This window comes from Cryptomeria japonica, chromosome 3, assembly GCF_030272615.1.
Source record: "Cryptomeria japonica chromosome 3, Sugi_1.0, whole genome shotgun sequence".
NCBI lineage: Eukaryota > Viridiplantae > Streptophyta > Pinopsida > Cupressales > Cupressaceae > Cryptomeria > Cryptomeria japonica.
The window spans coordinates 785,335,113-785,355,280 of record NC_081407.1 but is presented as its reverse complement, the minus strand read 5'-3'; the positions used below and the strand labels follow the sequence as shown (position 1 = coordinate 785,355,280).

The 20,168-nt window shown below is 38.2% G+C and overlaps 1 long non-coding RNA gene across 1 annotated transcript in view; it reads left to right on the top strand.

Annotated features, from left to right (window-relative positions):
* The first annotated feature begins 6,187 nt into the window (after window positions 1–6,187).
* LOC131069559 (uncharacterized) overlaps window positions 6,188–20,168 on the top strand; it is a 38,569-nt gene continuing 24,588 nt past the window's right edge. Inside the window, exon 1 of the long non-coding RNA XR_009372097.1 lies at window positions 6,188–6,412. This is a non-coding gene — a long non-coding RNA (uncharacterized LOC131069559). The remainder of the gene's footprint in view (window positions 6,413–20,168) is intronic.

Below are 20,168 nucleotides of genomic sequence, written 5' to 3'. Positions count from 1 at the left end.
AATGAGTATTTAATATTTAGAATAATTATTAAATACCCACAATAGTATTAAATGTCGAAGTTTAGCTTAAGCGTAGAGTATAATAGACTAATAATTAAATAAATAATTATTAGCTAATACAAGATAACTCAAACAATCTTTGTAACAAGTTTTTGGAGCTGTGCAGATAGAAACAAACATGTTCTTTTCTACAATGCATTCTAAATTATTGTTGTTCTCAGTTGTCAAGATGCATTTGAGGAAATATTTCTACAATACATTTTAAATTATTGTTGTTATTAGTTGTCAAGATGCATCTGAGGGAATGTGTATATTTGTATACAATGTCAAGATCATTGCACTTGTTGCAGTGAGGAACACTTTTTTTTAGTGTGCCAAAGTTGGAGTTGCTGCAATTGCATTATGAGCAAGTTGGCTAGAATGGTATGGAAAAAATATTCACAACTCTCAATACCCCATATACCTATGACATTAATGCTACATTTTTTATTATTATTTAGTGTTGAAGCTGAAATACGTGGTAGAAACAAAATCATATACTAATTAAGCACGAATTGGATAAAGTAACACTTGTTTTAATGAAATACATAGTAATAGAGAACTTTTGTACTTAATTAGGAAGATTTACCTCATATGTTGTATGCAGCAACTTCTGAAGGTGTTATTTGGTTTCTTTGTTTACCAATGGTCCAATGCATATTGATTGGCTAGTGCGAAATGCCATGTTTTTTTGTATCTATTCATCTCACACGAGCAAAGTGTAGTCTTTCATTTGGACATGTTGTTCAATGTTTAGACATTTTTGTAGCGGATTTTGGTGGAGAGATATCTATTAAAAAAATTGTATTATGTGTATATAATTTGTAAATTTTAAGGTTATTACTAATTAAACTTTTAGTATGTAGTAAATAGAGGGTTCTATTAATTTACTCATGCATGATTAAATTTTGTATCTTCATCTTTTAGATCTAAAATTTATCGGTAAGTTTTTTTTTTAATCTGACAATAATGGCACCTATTCATCCAGCTATGTATTGGTTTGTCCTTAGCAAAAGAAAGGGTATTGTTGTGCTTGGAGTGAATATATATTCATGGAAAAGTTGAGGTATGTTGTCTATTATATTTGTCTCACTCAACAATAAAATGCAGTCACAGTTGTCATGGTCATAACCTTTTTTTGAGAAATCTGGAAATTGTGGACACCAATGCTTCCTCCTGAATTTATATCTTTTGTTCAAACGTTTGAACAAAATGTTTGATGAGATTTAGCATAATTATCATCTCTCCTTTTGGGTCAATCAAGTCTTCCTAGAAAAATTTGATTGCATTCTTCCTTTTTCAAGATGTGTTTTGTATGTGACAATTACATCCCTTCAAAAATATCTCCAATCTTCATTTGATATTATCCTTGGAATTTCTTGTTTTGGTTTGGAAATGCTAAACAAGGTTTTGCTAATAAGACAGTATAGTAGGAAATGAAATAGCTTGAAAGTTTAATGAAGCATATAGAGACCATCAAATATGACAAGGTAAAGACATTTTGAGGATAAATAGTTGAGAATACTAGAAAATGATAGTATGAAACAGTTGATGGGAGTATTGAAGCATATTAGTGGTAGAGAGTTAGAGAGTTGTCAGTGGTAAAGCAAAATAAGGAGATAGTGATTTGAAAATCAGAAGTGGTCAGTTAATCATAAAGTATGTAGAGGGTCACGGAAAGTAAGGACAGTGTGTTGCTAATAAGTGGACAGTCAATAATAAAGCATATAAGTGGAGATAATGGCAGACAGTTTGAGAGATGGCAATGGTAAAGCGAAACAACGAAATACTAATTTGAGAATCAAAAAGCGGACAATCAATCATAAAGAGTTTAGTGTATTGTCCATAGTTATGCAATGAAAAGAGAATGGTAGAATACTAGTAAATGTGCTTTTGATAGGGTGGTATCATAGTATAAAGTATCTAGAGGGTTTGAGAAAGTAAGGACTGTGTTGCCAAAAATGTAGAGAGTTAGGAAATCAACTTTGGATATGCAAGACAACTGGCCTTTGAGTTTTAGCATGTAAAACCCCCTTAGAGTTTGCTGAAATTGTTGCCTATTTTTGCTGCTTAGCATAAATAGGCTTTAACTGGTTAGCCTTGTTGTTTTAGGAAGTCTTGGATTTGTTCTAGGGTTTTGCAAAGGCAAGTATTTAATGATGTGTTTCATTCATAACATATGCAATGTGGGTATTCCTAGGATTATAACATGTCTTTTTTAATATCATGATGCTTTGGGTGTTATGTTTTGTATTTGAAAAGAGTATTAGTAAGCAATTGCATGAAGAGAGATGCATCATTTTAACATGCATTTTCACTTGGGGCTCCTTAACCACATACAAAGACAAACCAATTGAATATAAAGATTGGAGTGTCACATATGTCATATGAAAAGTTAAGACTAATCATTGCAAGTTTTAGGAGATAGTGGGCATGTAGGGGCAAGGTTTTCCATAGGAAAGATAATGAAAGACATCATTATCCATGAGTATAAGGGGTAATTATGTGTGTTAATGTTTGATTACTTGAAGCTTTGTGAAATATCTTTTTGTTTTGGGAACAAAGTGACATAGGTCATATATAGAGGGACAATGAAATTAAGTAGAAAGAAGGGTTGCAAGAGTAAAAGGATGTTTGGATTGGTTATGACAAGTCTTCAAGGATACTATGCATGATAGAGATGATAATCTTAAGAAGAGAGTGACATAAAATAAAAGGGACAATCAACTATAAAATGAGTAGAGTAAGTGTTGTAGGTGAAGGTTGACACTAACTTAGTCATGAATACTCAAGCATTAGGCATTCATGTTAATAGTTAGAGTATAGTTTGGTGAAGTGTTAGTTCTATTAGAAAGTAAGATCCAAACACTAATAAGAGAATGCAGACTATTGTGTATAAGAAAGTATGACAGAGTTAACTGATAATATTTGTTTAGAGGTCATTGGATCATCACGAGACATAAAGCCAATCAAAAGAAACTAATAATGTAGGTCTAGAATGGTGAAGAGGAAGGATATTCATGTCCTACATAGCAATGAGAGATCTGAAAGTGTAGTCAAGATGTTGCAAAAACAAGACAGTTGAATATAATGAGCATGAGCATTTAGATACAAGGTTTTAATAATTAGCAAGACAAATGTAAAAGAAAGTTCATGAAGAGTTGAAATATAGGATAAAGTACATGCAGTCAAGGAACATAAACCTATTCATGACATCATATAGTGGACACTACGTTAGTCATGAATAGTCAAACATGAGGTATTCATGTCAATACTGAAAGTATAGTTTGTTGTGTTAGAGTATTTGGGTATTTACTTGATTAATTAAACAATATTTGTTTAATTATTTAAGTTCCCTTTATCTCTTTTACACTTAAGCTAACTTTAGGTGCATAATAATTAATACTTTTATTAATTATTATGTGCAAACCTAGGTTTTCTCTTTTAGGGTTTCTTGACCTATTAAAGGTTGAGTTTATTCTTTTCATTGTAACAAGAAGAAGGTTTTTTACATTACACATTTTGTGAATATTGAGCTCTTTCTTTTTGAGCATATTTTCTGTGTATTTCTTTCTTTTGTGATTTGCTTCTTTGCTTCTCCTTGTAACAGGTTTTTCAGCTTGCAGAGATCATTTGGGCTCCTGTGGTGTTATATTTTCTCAACTCCAATATGGTATCAGAGCTTCAGATCTGCAGCTATCTATTCTTGTTTTGAGATTTTCTGCATTGGAAGCAGATCTGGGGTTTTAGAGAATTTTTTTTATGCACCTAGGGATAGGCATTTTTTTCTGAGCACTTTGGACCTAAATGGACCTCACCATCGTGCTTAGAAGGCCCGAAAACCCCTATGGTCATATAAAAATTTGACTTATTTTGGTTCTTGAGGCTCTGGGAGTATTTTTTCTCCAAATCCAGGCCGTACGATCCTGACACGCAGTTTGAGAATTTTTTTTTTCAAAACAAATAATTTTTTTTTGCCTTTTTACGGCATGCAGGCCGGATTTTGATTTTTTGAAAAAATCTTCAAAAAAAACAAAAAATCAAAAAAGGGCAAAGAAAAATTTAATTGGAAAAAGTTTTTTGGGGGGGCCAACCCCACGGTACATAGGGTACCGTGGGGCCCCCTGCTCAGCTGCAGGCCCCGCTGCCCTATCAGACTGGGCCCTACGTCGCCGACCACCAGCCCCCGCTGGCACTGGCCTTCGACCCCCAGCCTTCCGACCCCTCGCTGTCCCTCCGACCCCTACTGGTAGCTCCCTGCGGCCTCCTGTCGCCGCCGCTTCCTCGACTGCTGCACGCTCCCCGACTGCTACTGCTCCATGGCCGTCGCTCCGCTCCCCAGCCACCTCGGCCCACCACCGCCACTGTCACCGGACCGCCCACTGCTCAGCCACTGGAGCTTCTCTCAGCCAGCGGAGCACCACTCGTCCACCACTGGAGCGTCGCTCACTGGCCACCTCCGCTCGCCAGAGCAACCATACTACCTCTTCCTCTTGTTTTGAAGGGGGGTTTAGTTTTTTGGCCATATCTTGGGCATACGGTGTCGTTTTTTTGAAAACGAATAGGCGTCGGAAAGCTGGTTCCAAGCCGGACCTCGTCATCTTGGTATTTGGACTTCGGGAGCCATAGAATGAGCATCCGACCTCTGTCATTTGAAAAGTTTATATTTTTGGAAAGCGTGTGATGTGTACTTTCTAGCCATATGAGTTTTATTTTCAGATTCTGCTCCATGCATATTTTATTCAGTTTTTTGCTTTTCAGCACTCTGGTGGATATCTTGGTTTTTTCAGGTCTTGAGATCTCTTCTTTGGGTAGGATGTCTCTATTTTGGTTCTCGTTTCTGTTTCCAGTCTTCTTATCATTGTAGCTTGTATTTATGCAAACACACTAAGATAAAGTGCCATCATGCATTGTTTACTTGGGATCATGCACATCTTGTGCCTTATTGTATATGCACTACATATAGAGTGTCATGAAGAGGTTGATGTTTGCTTGTTGTTTGCCATCTTCCTTTGTCCAGTGAGTGTTCCTTCCACGACATTCATCTCATGATGTGTGTCAAGTGAGTGTTCCCTCCATGACACTATGTACTTTTTCAACACCTTTGATGTTCCTGGTTCTTCGTCGTGCAGTTCTTGTTGGCCATTCTTTTCAGTGTACCTGTCCCTCTCTCTTTTCCGCATTATGGGGAGGTTTGTCCTGTTGGTTCTAATGCTTCTATGGTTCGATTGATCAGCTCTTCAGACTTTGTTTTTTCATATCATCTGTATCTTCGATTTTAGTTATTTGCCTTGTTTGCCTTTTGATTCGAGTAGTGTCATTTGAGGGCACTCATACAGATTATAGTGTTCTCTACCTGGTCATGTTCTTTTTTCAGTGGAGGTTCTTCAGCTCAGCAGTTATTCTTCGACAGAGTTTGTAGGTTCTTCATGCTTCAGTGGTGTTCTTTTCCATCTCTTTTTGGAGTAGAGTTTTGTTCCCACGTGGTTTTCTCTATTTCTCCAGTTCATAGAGATTTCATTGTATTTGGGTACCTGATCAGGCCTTGTTGTCGGGACTCATCTTTATTGCTTTCAGTAGCTGTTTTAGGTTTTAACTTCTCCCTAAGTCTAGCTTAAGGGGGGGGTGTAAGAGTATTCGGGTATTTACTTGATTAATTATTTTTATTAATTATTATGTGCAAACCTAGGTTTTCCCTTTTATGGTTTTTTAACCTATTAAAGGTTGAGTTTATTCTTTTCATTGTAACAAGAAGAAATTTTTTTACATTACACATTTTGTGAATATTGAGCTCTCTCTTTTTGAACATATTTTCAATGTATTTCTTTCTTCTGTGATTTGCTTCCTTGCTTCTCCTTATAATAGGTTTCTCAGCTTGCAGAGACCATTTGGACACCTGTGGTGTTGTATTTTCTCAACTCCAATATGTTGATGTTTCAATTGTTACCATTTTTTTTAGCTCTTCAAGTCAAAAGGCTTTGATTTATTAAATAAAAGTTGCACGAATAATTTTTCTTTTTGTTGAGTCGAAGTTTTTTTTAAAAGATGGTTTCACTTGAATGAGTAAATCTCATGCTACGAATCTTGGCAATGGTTAAGACAATGCCACGTAACGCTTTGGAGGGAATCAAAAGTTCTTATCATTAAAATACTCTATGGGTCTCGAGGGAAGAGAAACCTAGTTTTCTTTAAGTTCTATCTGCAGTCCAAGAAGGGTTTCAATGGCGGCCAATATGAAGACATGCACCACTTTTCAGAGATATGTAAGGCATGTACGCGTGGAAGGAGCAGCTGTAAGTTTCAACAACAGTTAAGGGTTTCAAAAGAGGAGTATTCAATAACTTCTGTACAAGAAAGACTCCATGTATCACGGGTGTGTATCCATCCTACACTTATTTGATGAATCCATGCATAGGCACAGTGATATGCTTGATGATCCGAAGTCGCATGAAAGTTGCGTTCATTATTTATTGATATGGTGTTATGCTCTGTTTTATTCTTTTGTTTTAAAATGAGGACTTAAAAGTTTAATAAAGGGCAGGCTGTTAAGATTCAAAGCACATTCATTAGCAGCCCATCACAGCCCATAGCAATCTCATAAATAGTATGCAGAGAAATTCATCTAATGACTGTCCAAAAGCAGTCCAAAGTAGAACAATGATCATTATTGATAGAGGCCATGTCAGAAACGCAAAGAGCGTCACAGAGATGTAGGAGTCTATAGAGCAGCAAATGGGAGTCATTATGGGAAATCTAAGTCTCAGGCCCTCTATTGTATCAGTCATAAGGCCAAAAGAACTAATTATAGTTTTAGACAAAGCCACTTTTGCCTCAAAGTACATAATACATAGTGAGCAGCCTATGAAGGGCATGCTAGGATAGCAATATTACACAAAATACAGTCATTGCATGATGAATTGATGGCAATGTTAAGGTCTTTTGGACAAAGCAAACATGTTGATGCTGTTGTAGGGCTACACAAAGCCAAGAGATGATACAAGTCTAAACGCCCAAGAACATCGTATATAGCAATCATAAGGAATTCTTGTTTTATTTTATCAGCACCAGAAAATGCTAATGTCTCAGATTTAAAATATAAAGCTGCCCTTTTCATAGAAAAACAAACACATTATGAAGGCATAAGTTCAGTTCAAAGATAACAGTGGTCGAAAGAGTATAATGCATTCATTGCCAAAAGCAAAGAGCATAGTATCACAGAGGAATGAACAGTAAGAAGCAGAGAAATTACAGTCTTAAGCATTCAAAAACAGAGAGGTGGAAGCAGCCAAGAAAAGATATGACAGTGTGGTCAGTGAATCAGTTGAATACAATAAAGCTAAGAGGTTAAAGAAAATCCACAAGGAGTAGCGTTTTCATTGTCCAAGTGGTAACATAAGACAGGTGAATCATCACTGGCAATGAATAGATATTATTGAGGAATATTTTTTATAGAGTAATCTACTATAACCAGCGAAGAACAAATCAGATCAAGATAGCCTTTGTGACTGTCACAAAGGATTGTAAAAGGGTCATAGAACAACTTCAATAAAATGAGGATTGACACTGTCTATCACAGTCATATACCAAGATATAGATCATCGAAGCACACAAAAGCCAGAGGCATCTCATTATTTGCAGTCCTATAGCCTGTTGGCAAAATTTTGGTTAAGGTATACATGAACAGAGGAAATAAATACAGTTTTTGAAATCCTTTGCAACTTGGGTTTGATCCCCAAAACCTACAGTGAGATTTACATAAAGGTTAAAGGAGCTATTCACAGTCTAGTTGTAGGCTATCAAGACAATGTCTAACAATCATAAGATAACAGTGGATAACAGTGACCATCCACGGGTCAAAAGGGGGTCAAGACAGTCTCAAAATCATTTTGACTGTCATATGCTATCCAAGAGCAGCCTCAGGTCAATAAGACAGAGATTAGAGCACAATCATTGGAATGAAACCTACAGGTATACAATAACTATAAAACCATCAATGATAGTCTATGAGATCCGTGGGCAAAACAATGGAAAAGGTTCATGCCAAATGGGGACAGTCCCTATATGATGAGCAATTTTAGAATGTTTCAGTGGAGCAAAATCAGTAAGCTTGTACACATAAGACAGTCATAGCCAGCAGTATACAGTGATATTTTAAGCAGTCATATGCTCAGCAAAATCATGCACAAAGATGATAATCACATCCCCATAAGGCATTAAGACAGTCATGTTTTTGTGGAACATGAAGATAAAGAAACTTGTCAGTATTTCAGACTTCAAAACAAGTGAGCAGAGATAAAGCTAAAAGCAGTTCAAAGGTTGGTCAACATGACTGTTTGACAGAGACCATGCTATTCAAAAGATGTTTTGAGCATCTACTTTCAAAGGTATCAACTCAAAAGAACTCCAAGCAATGAAAAGCATGATCAATAGAAAGGGTATCAAAAGGCATTCAAAACCTCTAAGTAGAGCATACAGCTGGATATTTGCTAGGAGAGTGGATAAAGACCTTCATAAAGACTCTCATGTCATAGATAGTAGTCACAAGAAACCCTATAGCAGTCACACCTATGAATATGTAGCTCTAATATTGTGATTGCACCCATCTCATAACAGACAATGGCCTTCAACAAGATCTCAAAAGTCTGATACTATGGAGCATTGACAGAGTCTCATGTGCACCTATTGTAAAACCAGGGATATGTTTAATGAAGGGTTTAAACCTATCATGGGTATAGACTTGAAAAGAAGGCCATTGTGTAAAAGCATAGATGACAATAGGGACTGTTTGTACAGTGCACACCTAATCTAGGTCTGTTATAGCTAAGAATAGTGCCAAGCCCACAAATGCCAGAATGCTGATTACCATAATAAGAGCAGTGATTAGAATACTCACTAAGAAGAATACACAATCATGAAACCACAGTTCATCACTTGAACAATAAGAAACTCAACAAGATCATGATTATTAAAGGCAGACAAGGGTCACTCAGGATCATCATACAGAGCAATCAAAAGACTATCATTATGAGTATCTCAAAACAAAGAATGCACAGAGTCAAAGCCAATCTCACCAAGAAGAATACACAATCATGAAACCACAGTTCATCACTTGAACAGTACTAAACTCAACAAGATCATGATTATTAAAGGTGTTGATTGATAAAAATGCTTCTATGAATACAGCCTTATGGGAAACTCAGTGATGGGGGACTTGCGCGTGTTCACTAAGTGACCTCTAGGATTTTAGAAGCCAACACTTCATATATAGGGGCAGAAAAGGGATAGAAAGAAAACTGAAAGCAGAACTACTCTATAGCAATGCGTTGAGATAATTTTGGAACTAAGGCACAAAGACAGCCTCATAAACATGCAATTCTGAGACCCATTCAACAATCTACATGCTCATAAACTTGAAAATGAAATATAGACAATAACTCATTCGACATAAAGCAATAGATATCATTCATCGACTAGATAACAAGTTCATAAAAACATAGTTTAATCTGCGAAATCTTATAGCATATATTTATGAAGTTGTATAGAATTACATAATCGCATAGAAAAAGGTCCTTGCACACTGAAATACAATGATCATAAAGGCCAAAGGCACAATTTGATTATCAGAGTCTCAAAAGCACAATCACAAATTAAAGGCGTAATTCTACCAGCAATTGTCTATATTCTTCTTCCTAAATTTTGAACCCTTACAAAAGCAAAAAACATCTCTTAAATAAGCCCTAGCCAACGACACAACGGAGAAAACAGAGAGAGTGCTTAAAACCATAAGCATTGCTGGCAATGCCGTTAGCAATTGTGAAATGGCCTCCCAAGAGCTAAAACATAAAAGATTCGGCCTTTCGCGTAACTTCTATCAAATCTTCTTACGGTGGATCAAAACAAAGGAATCCACAACCACTATCAGAACTGCAAGCCATTGGTGACCAAAAACCCATCTCCTTAGGACAACAAACAACAATGTTCGGCGGTTCCAACATGGCAACATGAGCGAGCATCCTGGGGATGCAATAAAAATACATAGAGTGCCTCACAAGGAACTGCCACATGGCGTGGGCAAAAAATTTGCAAATACACAGGCTTGAAGACGCAGGCCCACCAAAACAACGAAAACAACAAACTGCCAAATGTCAACACCGCTCGGCTTCTTGGCAAAAGGAAAGGAGGAGCTCGAACATCACAAGCCGTGCTGCCACATGGGGGACGTAGGGAGGCAAAAAACTTCGGGCATAGAAGGAATTAAGGCTCGGGGAAAAATAGAAGCTAACTCCCCGAAAGGGGTAGGGGAGACTTAAAGTCTACATTTCTTGGTGACTTCTAGGAAAATCTTGCCCACGGGATGCCGATACCCAAAAAATCTTGGTTCATCGACCAAGCTTATGCTTCTGGCTTGAAGAGCCTGTCAAAAAGTTGTTGCAAGGGAGACCAATCTTCCTGGAAAGGGATAGGTTGAGCCTTGAGAGCTTGAAAAATTTGATCCAGCTCATTGACATCCTTGAAAGGAACTATTTCTGGTTCATTATAGGCCGATTCGAGTACAGTAAGGAGCTTAGCCAAATGAAGAAGGAAGAAACAAGGCCATGAACTTGTCTACTTCAAGAGGATCACTTAATGCTTGGAGGGATGATTGATCCTGTTGCTTCTACACTATCAAACCTGATAGTTGCTCAACTTCTATGATTGCGCCATCTGGAAGAAAAGGAGAGGGTAGGCCGAGCTTGACAAAGTCTTTGAGGTGCTCTATGACAAGGCTGATGGAGTCTTTTAAAGTTGACAGACTTGAAGCAACCTGTTTGGCCATTTTGCGGCAATTGATGAAGTGGTTAATCTTTTGAATTATTCCTTCAAAATATGCAACTCCTATTGTAGTTAACTCCTAGGGAGAAATGACATAAAGTCAATCAACTAACCTCTGAGCCTCAGGGATTTTAGAGGCCAAAACCTGGATGGCATGCTCAACAAAAGGATCAACCTTAGCATGTAAGCTTTGAGAAATTGTTAAGAAACAAAGAGCTGGTTCCAAGAGAAGAGCAGACTGCTTTGTCTTTTCCCAATATGTATTATAAAGCTCTTGCAGTAGATAAGTGAAGTCCGTGGGGGGAGCAGGATGAGGGGCCGATGGCTTTTAGAGGAGCTCTATCTCAGCCTCTTTAGATTCTAACCACTCATGCATCTCCTTCAAGTCTTGTGCTTGCCTTGCTACCTGGTGCTGCAACACTATTATTCTAGTTTTCTTATCCTGAAGCTCATCTTGCAATCGCTTCCCTTGTGCCTATTGATTTGCAATGGCCGCTTGAGATTCACAAAGCTCTTGGGCGGATTGAGTTTGCAAGGTTTGGAAATCTTGCAAGACCTTATCTTTTGCTTCTCTTTCCTCTGCCAGAAAGAAGGCTTCGGGTGCCGATCAATTCTTGATGTTCCTTCTCTTTTTCCGCAATGCCTATCTGCAACTAAGCGTGAATTTGAGCCATATTGGAAGAAGCAGATTGGATACGCGATAATTCCTGTGTTTTATCAAGTAGTTCCTGGAAAGTTGTTTGCTTAGCATTATGCTCTTCTCACAACTGGCCCTCGGATATATTTAATTCCTTTTGAAGTTTATCTCTCTTTTCCTTTTCTTGAAGTATTGTAGACTGTAAGCGAGTTATCTTTGATTCTTTGGCCTTCCCTTCCTTCATCAAATGCTCATTTGTAGCTTTTACTCTTCCCAGCTCAACTATGAGTTTTTCTAGGTGACGGGAACGTTTCAGATTGTTCGAAGAGACCACCTTATGGGATTCTTTTAGGATTTCCACTCTGTCTTGTGGTCGGGCTCTGGTCAAATCAATGCCAATGACATGCATAGAATAGTCTTCAGGCTACATTTGATTTGCTGGCTTCACAACATTCAACTTAATGGCCACAAACACTAAATTCTGATGATCCTCCGTGAAGATAGTTTGAATGTAAGGCTCAATAGGTTTATGAGAATCTTTAGCCTTTCTTTTTGGTACCCTCTGAGCACGAGCGAGCTTGCCTTGATCTGCATACTAATGGAATTCTGAAGGTACATAGATCGTTTGTCCAGTGAAAGGAGCTCCTGGGGGTGGGATGAAAGGAATAGGAGTCATGCTAGCTTGCAATTGGGCTGGAGCTATCAAGGAGAGTGCAGTTGGGGAAAAGGGGGAATCCTAGGGAAGACACCGACATACGAGAAGAACAACGACCCAGTACTAGATGAAGCAACGAACGAAAAACTTGCAAACCCGAGGACACGTGAAGTAGAAGACATATCGGTCAGTTGGCTTGGGGTTTGAAAAGGGTGGGTCATGCTAGTTGAGCTATCAAAAGTGCTAATGCTAGGTGAGAGAGATATAAATGTGCTTGCGGAGGCTGTAATTGATTGGGTTTCCTTAGACAACGCGGAGGACGCAACTATTTTAGGACTACCTAGCATGGTATCGGGGTTGATAGAGGGTGACACCAACACAAAAACCAGAGATTGAGAAGAAAGAAGAGGGGCATAAAAAGGTACCTGCGCTGAAGCGGATGTTAGTGCAAGCGAGACTTGTGTTGATATAGGAGTTTGGGTCTGCAAAGCCTCTAGATTGCTAGGAATGCTCTTCTACTTCTTCTAAGAGGCCGCGACTTCTTCTAGAGAATCCTGCTGCTGTGATGGACTTGACCGCTTTCTCGAAGTTTGAGACCTAGGCCTGTTGACATGCTTCTTTATAGAGTGAAAAGCAATGTCAGGCGTGGCACCCGAGGCGATGATCCTGATTTGCTTTCCTTTCCCTCCTGGTATCTCAACCACTTCCATGAAAGCTCCTTCATCGGTGGCACCTGGAGGAGGATTATAATCATCATCTTTGTCACTGTTATACTTCTGCCACTCTAGCTTGAATTCATTGTTGCTGTGAAGATTTCCCAATCCTAGTTTGATTTCTTTGATTTCTTGTCTATATCTCCAAAAGGCCTGTCTCTTATCTTCGGGCCAGTTCTCTTCCCCCATCTTTCTGGAGAAGTGGAGTGGTAACTTCTTGGTAGGATCATACTTTTCTTTCACAGTGTAGAAGGCCAACCAAGGCGATCTTTCTTCCTTGGGGATGGCATGCATATTCATATATATTGTTGGGCCATCTTTTTGCGGGTTTCTCCAAGAATCCCAAATAGGGCCGCGCGAGCCATACACTTTTGGGTTCTTCCTTTTGGCCAAATGTTCATCTAGGTTATAACTCCATTTATCATCAATAAGCACCAGACTTAGTTGAACTAGCTTTGAGGTAAGTATGCCTTCTGCTTTGCGCCTTTTGACAACAACAATGGGTCCAATTATTGAGTTGTCCTTAAAAAAACCAACCTCGTGCTTTCTTGACCCTATATGTTGTTCAATAATGACCAGTTGCCTGAACATTTCTAGAGCCAAAGTGCGATCTAGGACGGATTTGATGTAGGAGCATCCTTGGTCCATGAACAATCTTGCATCAACCAAAAATATTTCCTTAGTTTTGTTCTTGTTCGGTTCATGTTGCAGTTTTTTGCATTTCTTTCAGTGTATTTCGGTAGCTATTTACCTTTCATTGTGGATCAGATTTTCGGGTTCTAAGCATGTTATTTGGATTCTAATCCGGTGAGTTGTTCCTTCCAGAGTAATTGTTTCTGGGTTCCAAAGCAGTTTTGAGCTTATCATCTAAGTTGGAGATTTCTTCTTTTTCAAAGTGATTTCTTGGATTGCAGATCAGTTTGGCACCACACTCGATGTTTTTAGGCCCTTGGTCGACCTTCCTTTGTGGTCCGCACTTCTGGATTGTTCTTGGTGGATGAGATCTTCACGTGTTGGCTCCAACTTGTCTTACACGTTTCATTTTCCTTCCTTGGTTAATGTAATCTTTTGTGGCCGACCTGGATATGTTTCGGAGGATATATATATTGTTTTCTGTAGTCATTAGAGAGATATCGATTGGCATGAGGTTCTAGATTCATGATTAGAGATCCAGATAACTCTAAGAGTTTTGGATGGATTGTAATCTGGCCTGTTAGCCTGCATGTAACCGATTGATTACTGAATGTTCTATGATGAATATATGACAATGCGGATGTCTGATTCTATAATATTTCTATGTGTTGTTGTTGCTTCCATTGCGTTACTCTTGCTGCATGATCTAGTTAGTTCTCTTTGAAGACCCACTGAACCATGGCTGCATCAAGTAGTATCAGAGCTGGTTGCGAACCTTGAGGCATTCCTTTGGGTGAACAGATCGCCGAGTGGAGGCAGGCTGCGAGTGTGTTCAATAGATCACTGAGTGTTAGGCAAATGAAACTTGTAGTCAGATCACCGAGTTGAGGTAGTTGCACCAGAGCAAAGGAGGAGATGCCGCCTAGAAGGATGAGCCCCGAGAGGGTACAACAGATGATGGAGGATTTCAAGAATGAGATGAGGAACGAGATCTAGAATCCATTGGCTGGTTTGCGGAGGAATCCGAAGTCTAAGGATGAATATGAAGAAGCTGGAGAAGAGCTTGAGGTGGAAGAGGCTGAAGGATCGGAAGACGAGAGAGAGGAAAGATTTCTGAGAGCGGTGGCACAAGCAAGTAAAATACATAAAGTGGAGATTTCAATTTTTTCCAGGATGCTGAATCTGGAGGATTTGATTGATTGGATCAGAGAGTTAGAAAACTACTTTGAATTTGAGGATATTAAGGACCCACAGAGGGTTTGATTGGCACAAACTAAATTGAAAGGGCATGCCGCCTTATGGTGGAAAGAGTTGCAGAGAGACAAAGTGGAGAATTGTGAAATGAAGATCACCCAGTGGAGACAAATGGTTGCAAAATTGAAGGCTAATTTCATCCCGAGAGACTATGAGTTGGAATTTTTAAGAAGTTGCAAAACCTGAAGCAGAGAAACATGAGTGTGAAAGAGTATACTAAGGAATTCTACAAGGTAATGATCAGATCTAGACATAGAGAGATGGATAGGGAGAAGGTGGCTAGTTATATAAATGGACTTGCATTTAACATTCAAGATGAGATGATTATGCTAAAGATTTCTACAATTGAGGAGGCTTACCAATTGCTTTGAAAGCTGAGGAGAAAGTGAAAAGAAGACAATAGAATAACCCTAGAGAAAAAGAGAGATGTAAGGGGCAAACACTTGACATTTTAGAGAAGTAGAGAATGGATGAAGAACCAAAGCCTAAGTGGAATAAAGGACCGGATCAGAAGACAAAGATAAAAGGCAATAGCAGTAGCAACAAAGGATTTTTGGGTAGATGTTTCCAGTGTGGAGAGATCAGACATAGATCTTATGAGTGCAAGCAAGGAGTGGCAATAAATTGTGTGGCAAATGAGGATTAGGAAGCTAGAGTCATTGAATTTGAATGTGCACCAAAGCAGGGATAATCTCTTATGTTTAGGAGTTAGGAGAAACTTGATGGAGCAGAGCAGTGAAGATACTAGACCTACTTAGAGGAGTCTTTTTCGGACTGTATGCAAATCAGGTGGTAAGTGTTGTAAGGTTATTACAGACAGTGGAAGTACTGATAATTTGGTATCTGAGGAGATTGTAGAGAAGCTTGGATTGCAGAGGCTTAAGCATCCTTGTCCTTACAAGGTGAGTTGGTAACAAGATGATCAAAAGATAGAAGTGAAGGAGCAGTGTTTAGTGCATTTTAATATTGGACCTTTTAGAGATGAGGTCTTATGTGATGTTGTGTCTATGAGTACTTGTCATGTCTTGTTGGGTAGACCTTGGCAATTTGATAGGGGTAAGTGCACAAAGATGGTGCGCAAAAAGGGGGATATAAGTGGACACTTTTTTTCTAAAATCAGGTGAACTTGAACTTGGAGGTGAAAGTTGAAAGTCATCCATTCAAGATACGAAGATAATCAAAGAACAACTATTATAGTACTCTGAATCTAGTTTCCAAACTACTAAACTTTTTCAAAATTGGATAAGATTAAGGGGGTTAAATCCTTCGATGACGAAAAATAGACCCTGATTTTTTCTGAAAAACATAACATAGTGTCTGATGTGTGCATCAAAAAATTCATAGTTAGATTTAGTATTTTGACAAATCCTTTGGTAGAAAGATAGTTAAGAGTGAGCACTAGAAGTTGTGTATTTTTTGCAATTTTTTGTTGTATTTTTTTTTAATGATTTTTCCAATCGAGAACAACCTGAAAATCAGGTACCTGCTCATGCGCGAAGCATAACTTGCACCAAAACAATCGAAAATATAATTTTCTTTTTAAATTGTAAAGAATCAAGTGCACTACAATAATATATAAAGTTTTTTAAATTTGGATAAGTAGATCAAAAGTTATTAAAAAAATGGTACACATGTCTCTGAGAACTATGGAGACACTGGTAAAATAAATTCAATAATAATGTTATTGTTGTTCATGATGAACTTATAAGGCACTAAGAGAGGGGAGGGTGAATCAGTGCAAGTAAAAACAATACACATCTGATTATCAATTTCACCAACTTAAAACTCAATAGGCATATAAAAAATAACACCAAGTATGCAATTACCACATAAAGCATAAACCATATGACACAAGAGTTTATACGTGGAAAACCCAAATGGGAAAAACTGCGGTGGGAGTTAGTACTCATAAAGATCCACTATCTGCATAAAGATCCACTATCTGCAGTATAGAGATTTGACCGGTTAATGTCTACAACACCCAGTTAGGGACACTCCTTGTTAGAAGTGTCTATGCCCGGTTAAGAGCTATACAATAAGGCTTGTGAGGACCAACCTTGTTAGGAGTTACCCAAGTTACTGGGATTTGTAAACACAAGTTAATGTGTCACTTGGTTAGAGGATTTAATGATCGGACCTGTTAGGATCCGACTGCACCCTGTTAGGAGTGACCTTGTAAGAGGATTTGCTTGTTGCAACTGTCAGGGAGACAACAAGTACAAATGATCTTAGTATAACACCTTTAGTGTCTGATAAGACCCACTTCAAAACATTACATCACATAAACTTCATCTCTCAACTCCTCTGATCACTGCACTATTAGAAATACGAAATTCGCTAATGTTTTTTCACACTTTCAAGCTCATACTCATATATCCCTTCATACCTCATCACATATCTTAAAAACATTATTAGGTCGGCTAGAACCTTGTAACAATTCCTTAAGGTTCAATGCATCTAGACAATCTTGCATTGCACGCCTTAGTTATGTCGGCCACCAAGATAACAAATCCAATTCTGTGTCGTTTTACTGATCTGAGTGATTTTCATCACTATCAGTTAAGTCTTAGTTAGAATACCTGCTCTGTCAATCAAATCTCGTTCATCTGATTGAATCTGCACATGTGATCATGAACATAACTTCATCTACCAGCCTTCATTGCTGTCGCAAAACCACATCATCCCATTCTTCATAGATTTCCTATACCGAATGTCAGAATAAAATACTATCTGTCTTTTATCGGTTAAAGTCCTAATTACGGGTTCTGATAAAATTGTCTCTACTTACCGGTTAAGCCTTAATGGTTGACCTATAAGACTTAGATGACTGTAAAAACATAGTTGCCATCAATGACAACATACAACATAGTCATCATACAACAATCTAATCAAACATGTATTGGTTGCAATAAGAAAACAAACAATTACCAGTTAATATCAAATGATCAAATGCCAACAGTTCAAATTTTAAAAAAATTATATGGTTAGAAAGCTCAGAAGATGGGTGAAAATATGGTGGCAATTTTAGAAATACCCACTTGATGAAATGTAAACCTGATGATGACAAAGGCGAGAAACCAATTTGATAAAACAAAACACGTCAAAAAGGAGGGAAATGGAGGGAAATCAAACTTCCAACAGCCAACTTTGTCATTTAGGCCTATTCACAAGCCTAAACAATCAAAAGTGCGTATGGGCTCCCTGTACTATAAACAACACATATGGGGTATTTTAAAACAAAACTGCGTACGGGGTGTCTTTACAACAAGAAGCGCATACGCGATGTTAAAGCTAAAACAACGTGTACACGCTTCTGCCTATGTTTAAAATGTGGGTGTGTGCATACATATATGTATATGTATAATATGTAAAATATGATATTTCATGTATATATATGTATATATAATGTGTTTATATATATATATATATATATATATATATATATATATATATATATATATATATATATATATATATATATATATATATATATATATATATATATATATATATAACGGTGGAAAAATGATGAGTGATAGATCAAGAGGAAAACTAACCCTTTCCCTCAAAGAGAGATGATAGTTTCACTATTGATTATCCTTCAAGCACTTTTCACCATTACATTAGGAAGATAAGGGGTAGTTCACTAGATTTAATCTCCACACACAGATGATAGATTGAATTCTGAATGAATTAAGAATGTTAAGTTGATCCCCTTATTCCTTTGTTTGATTTGGAAAGGAAATTGATTGAATTATGTAGTGCAAAAGTGACAAAGAATCGATTATAACTCAAGATTTGAATATGGGATGAAGCTGTGCACTTGGATTTGGCAGTAAAATGTCAAGACAAAGTCGCCCTACAAATTTGACGAAAAGTTGTCCGGACTGTGGTGGGAATGTACACGGTCCTCTGAAAAAATCCAGGAAACAAAAAGGGTTTTTTCGTCTCTGCAAATGAAGCCCAAATCTGAAGGTACAGCTGAGCATCTGCAACCTACACACAGAAAAGAGAGGGAAATGTGTTGGGATTAGGGGTTTGCCTTTAGGTCAAACCCCAGTTTTGGAATTAACCAAGTAATGAAAGAAAGTACTTGCAAGTAGATGTAAATGAAAGACTGAATTGTAAATCACCTCAAGTGAGGTTGTAGCAGCAATGTTGATAGAAATGTTTGCATGAAATTGTATGTTGAAATAAATCTCCTCTTCAATTGTTGAATCCTTGACTTGAATGCAACACCTACCCTTGAAGGGAGACTTGAGAATGCTCAATGCTAGAAAAGAATGCTTGAATGCTTGAATGCTCTTGAATGTTTGATCGCTTGTGAATTTTCCACTCATCCAACTTATTGAACTTATGCAAATGAGAGGACAAATGCCTCTTAAATACATGTTTGAAGGATTTGAATTTCGTCACGGGGCGACACTAGGGAGATTTCCCGCTCACTACACAACCTACAATGCATGCTCTAGAAAGGTCCTGCCCCAAAATAGGGCAGGGACAGGGGCACTACGCCCTTGTCCTGGGAGGACAAGGGCGCCATGCCCCTATCCAAGGGGGGATAGGGAGGCCATGCCCTTGTCCTACCCCTATCTCCAGGGCAAAGTGTGGACAAAGTGATGCAGAGGCTAAGGAAGAAGCTGTTTTCGCAAGTCAAGCACTCTCCGGTCTTCGATCAGGCTAGAGGATTCGAGTTCACATGCGTGAGGACCCTAATGCAGTCATAAATTGCTAGAGTCACAATTTTATGACACTACGTTTAGCCCCCACTTTACCGGGAGTATAAACGTATGCCATTATTGTCGGTAAAGTACAAGGAAACAAGATTGAAAGACTTTCACCACGTCAAGGAGGTAAGATGCGCCAAGCCCCCAGTGGAATTAGGATCTTATGACTTCGATTGACAAAGTAAAAGGGAAGATCGAGAAGGGGAGAACCATGACTGCAAGTAGCAAAGTTCCCTTCACTATGAATCATGAAAAAAAGGATACAAAAGATTACAAAGCAAAGCAAAGTTCACTAAGTAATTCTAAGTATCACAAGAAGGAAAGTATGAGCAGAGTGTATGCCCCCACGTTAAAGCGATCGCACGTGCCTTATCGGGAGTGATTGCTTTAAGGTAGGATACACCCAAGAGAGAGAGAAGAGAGAGAGAATATTATCACAACGATTTAGCCCCCAATCAAGGTATAAACCCAAGGATAATGAACATAAAACACGAGGTAGTGTTGCTTTCCTCGGGGTCAGTATGTTGTATGATAACTCATATATATCATGTATGTATATGCATATAATAATCTTCATTCCCCAAAGAAGGACAATACCTTAGAAGAAAGGGAAGAGAAGATGTCTTTTGAGTCAACATGAAAGAGACCAAGAGAAGATGTCATGCTTTGCATCGTCCCCAAGTAGACATTAAGGGAAC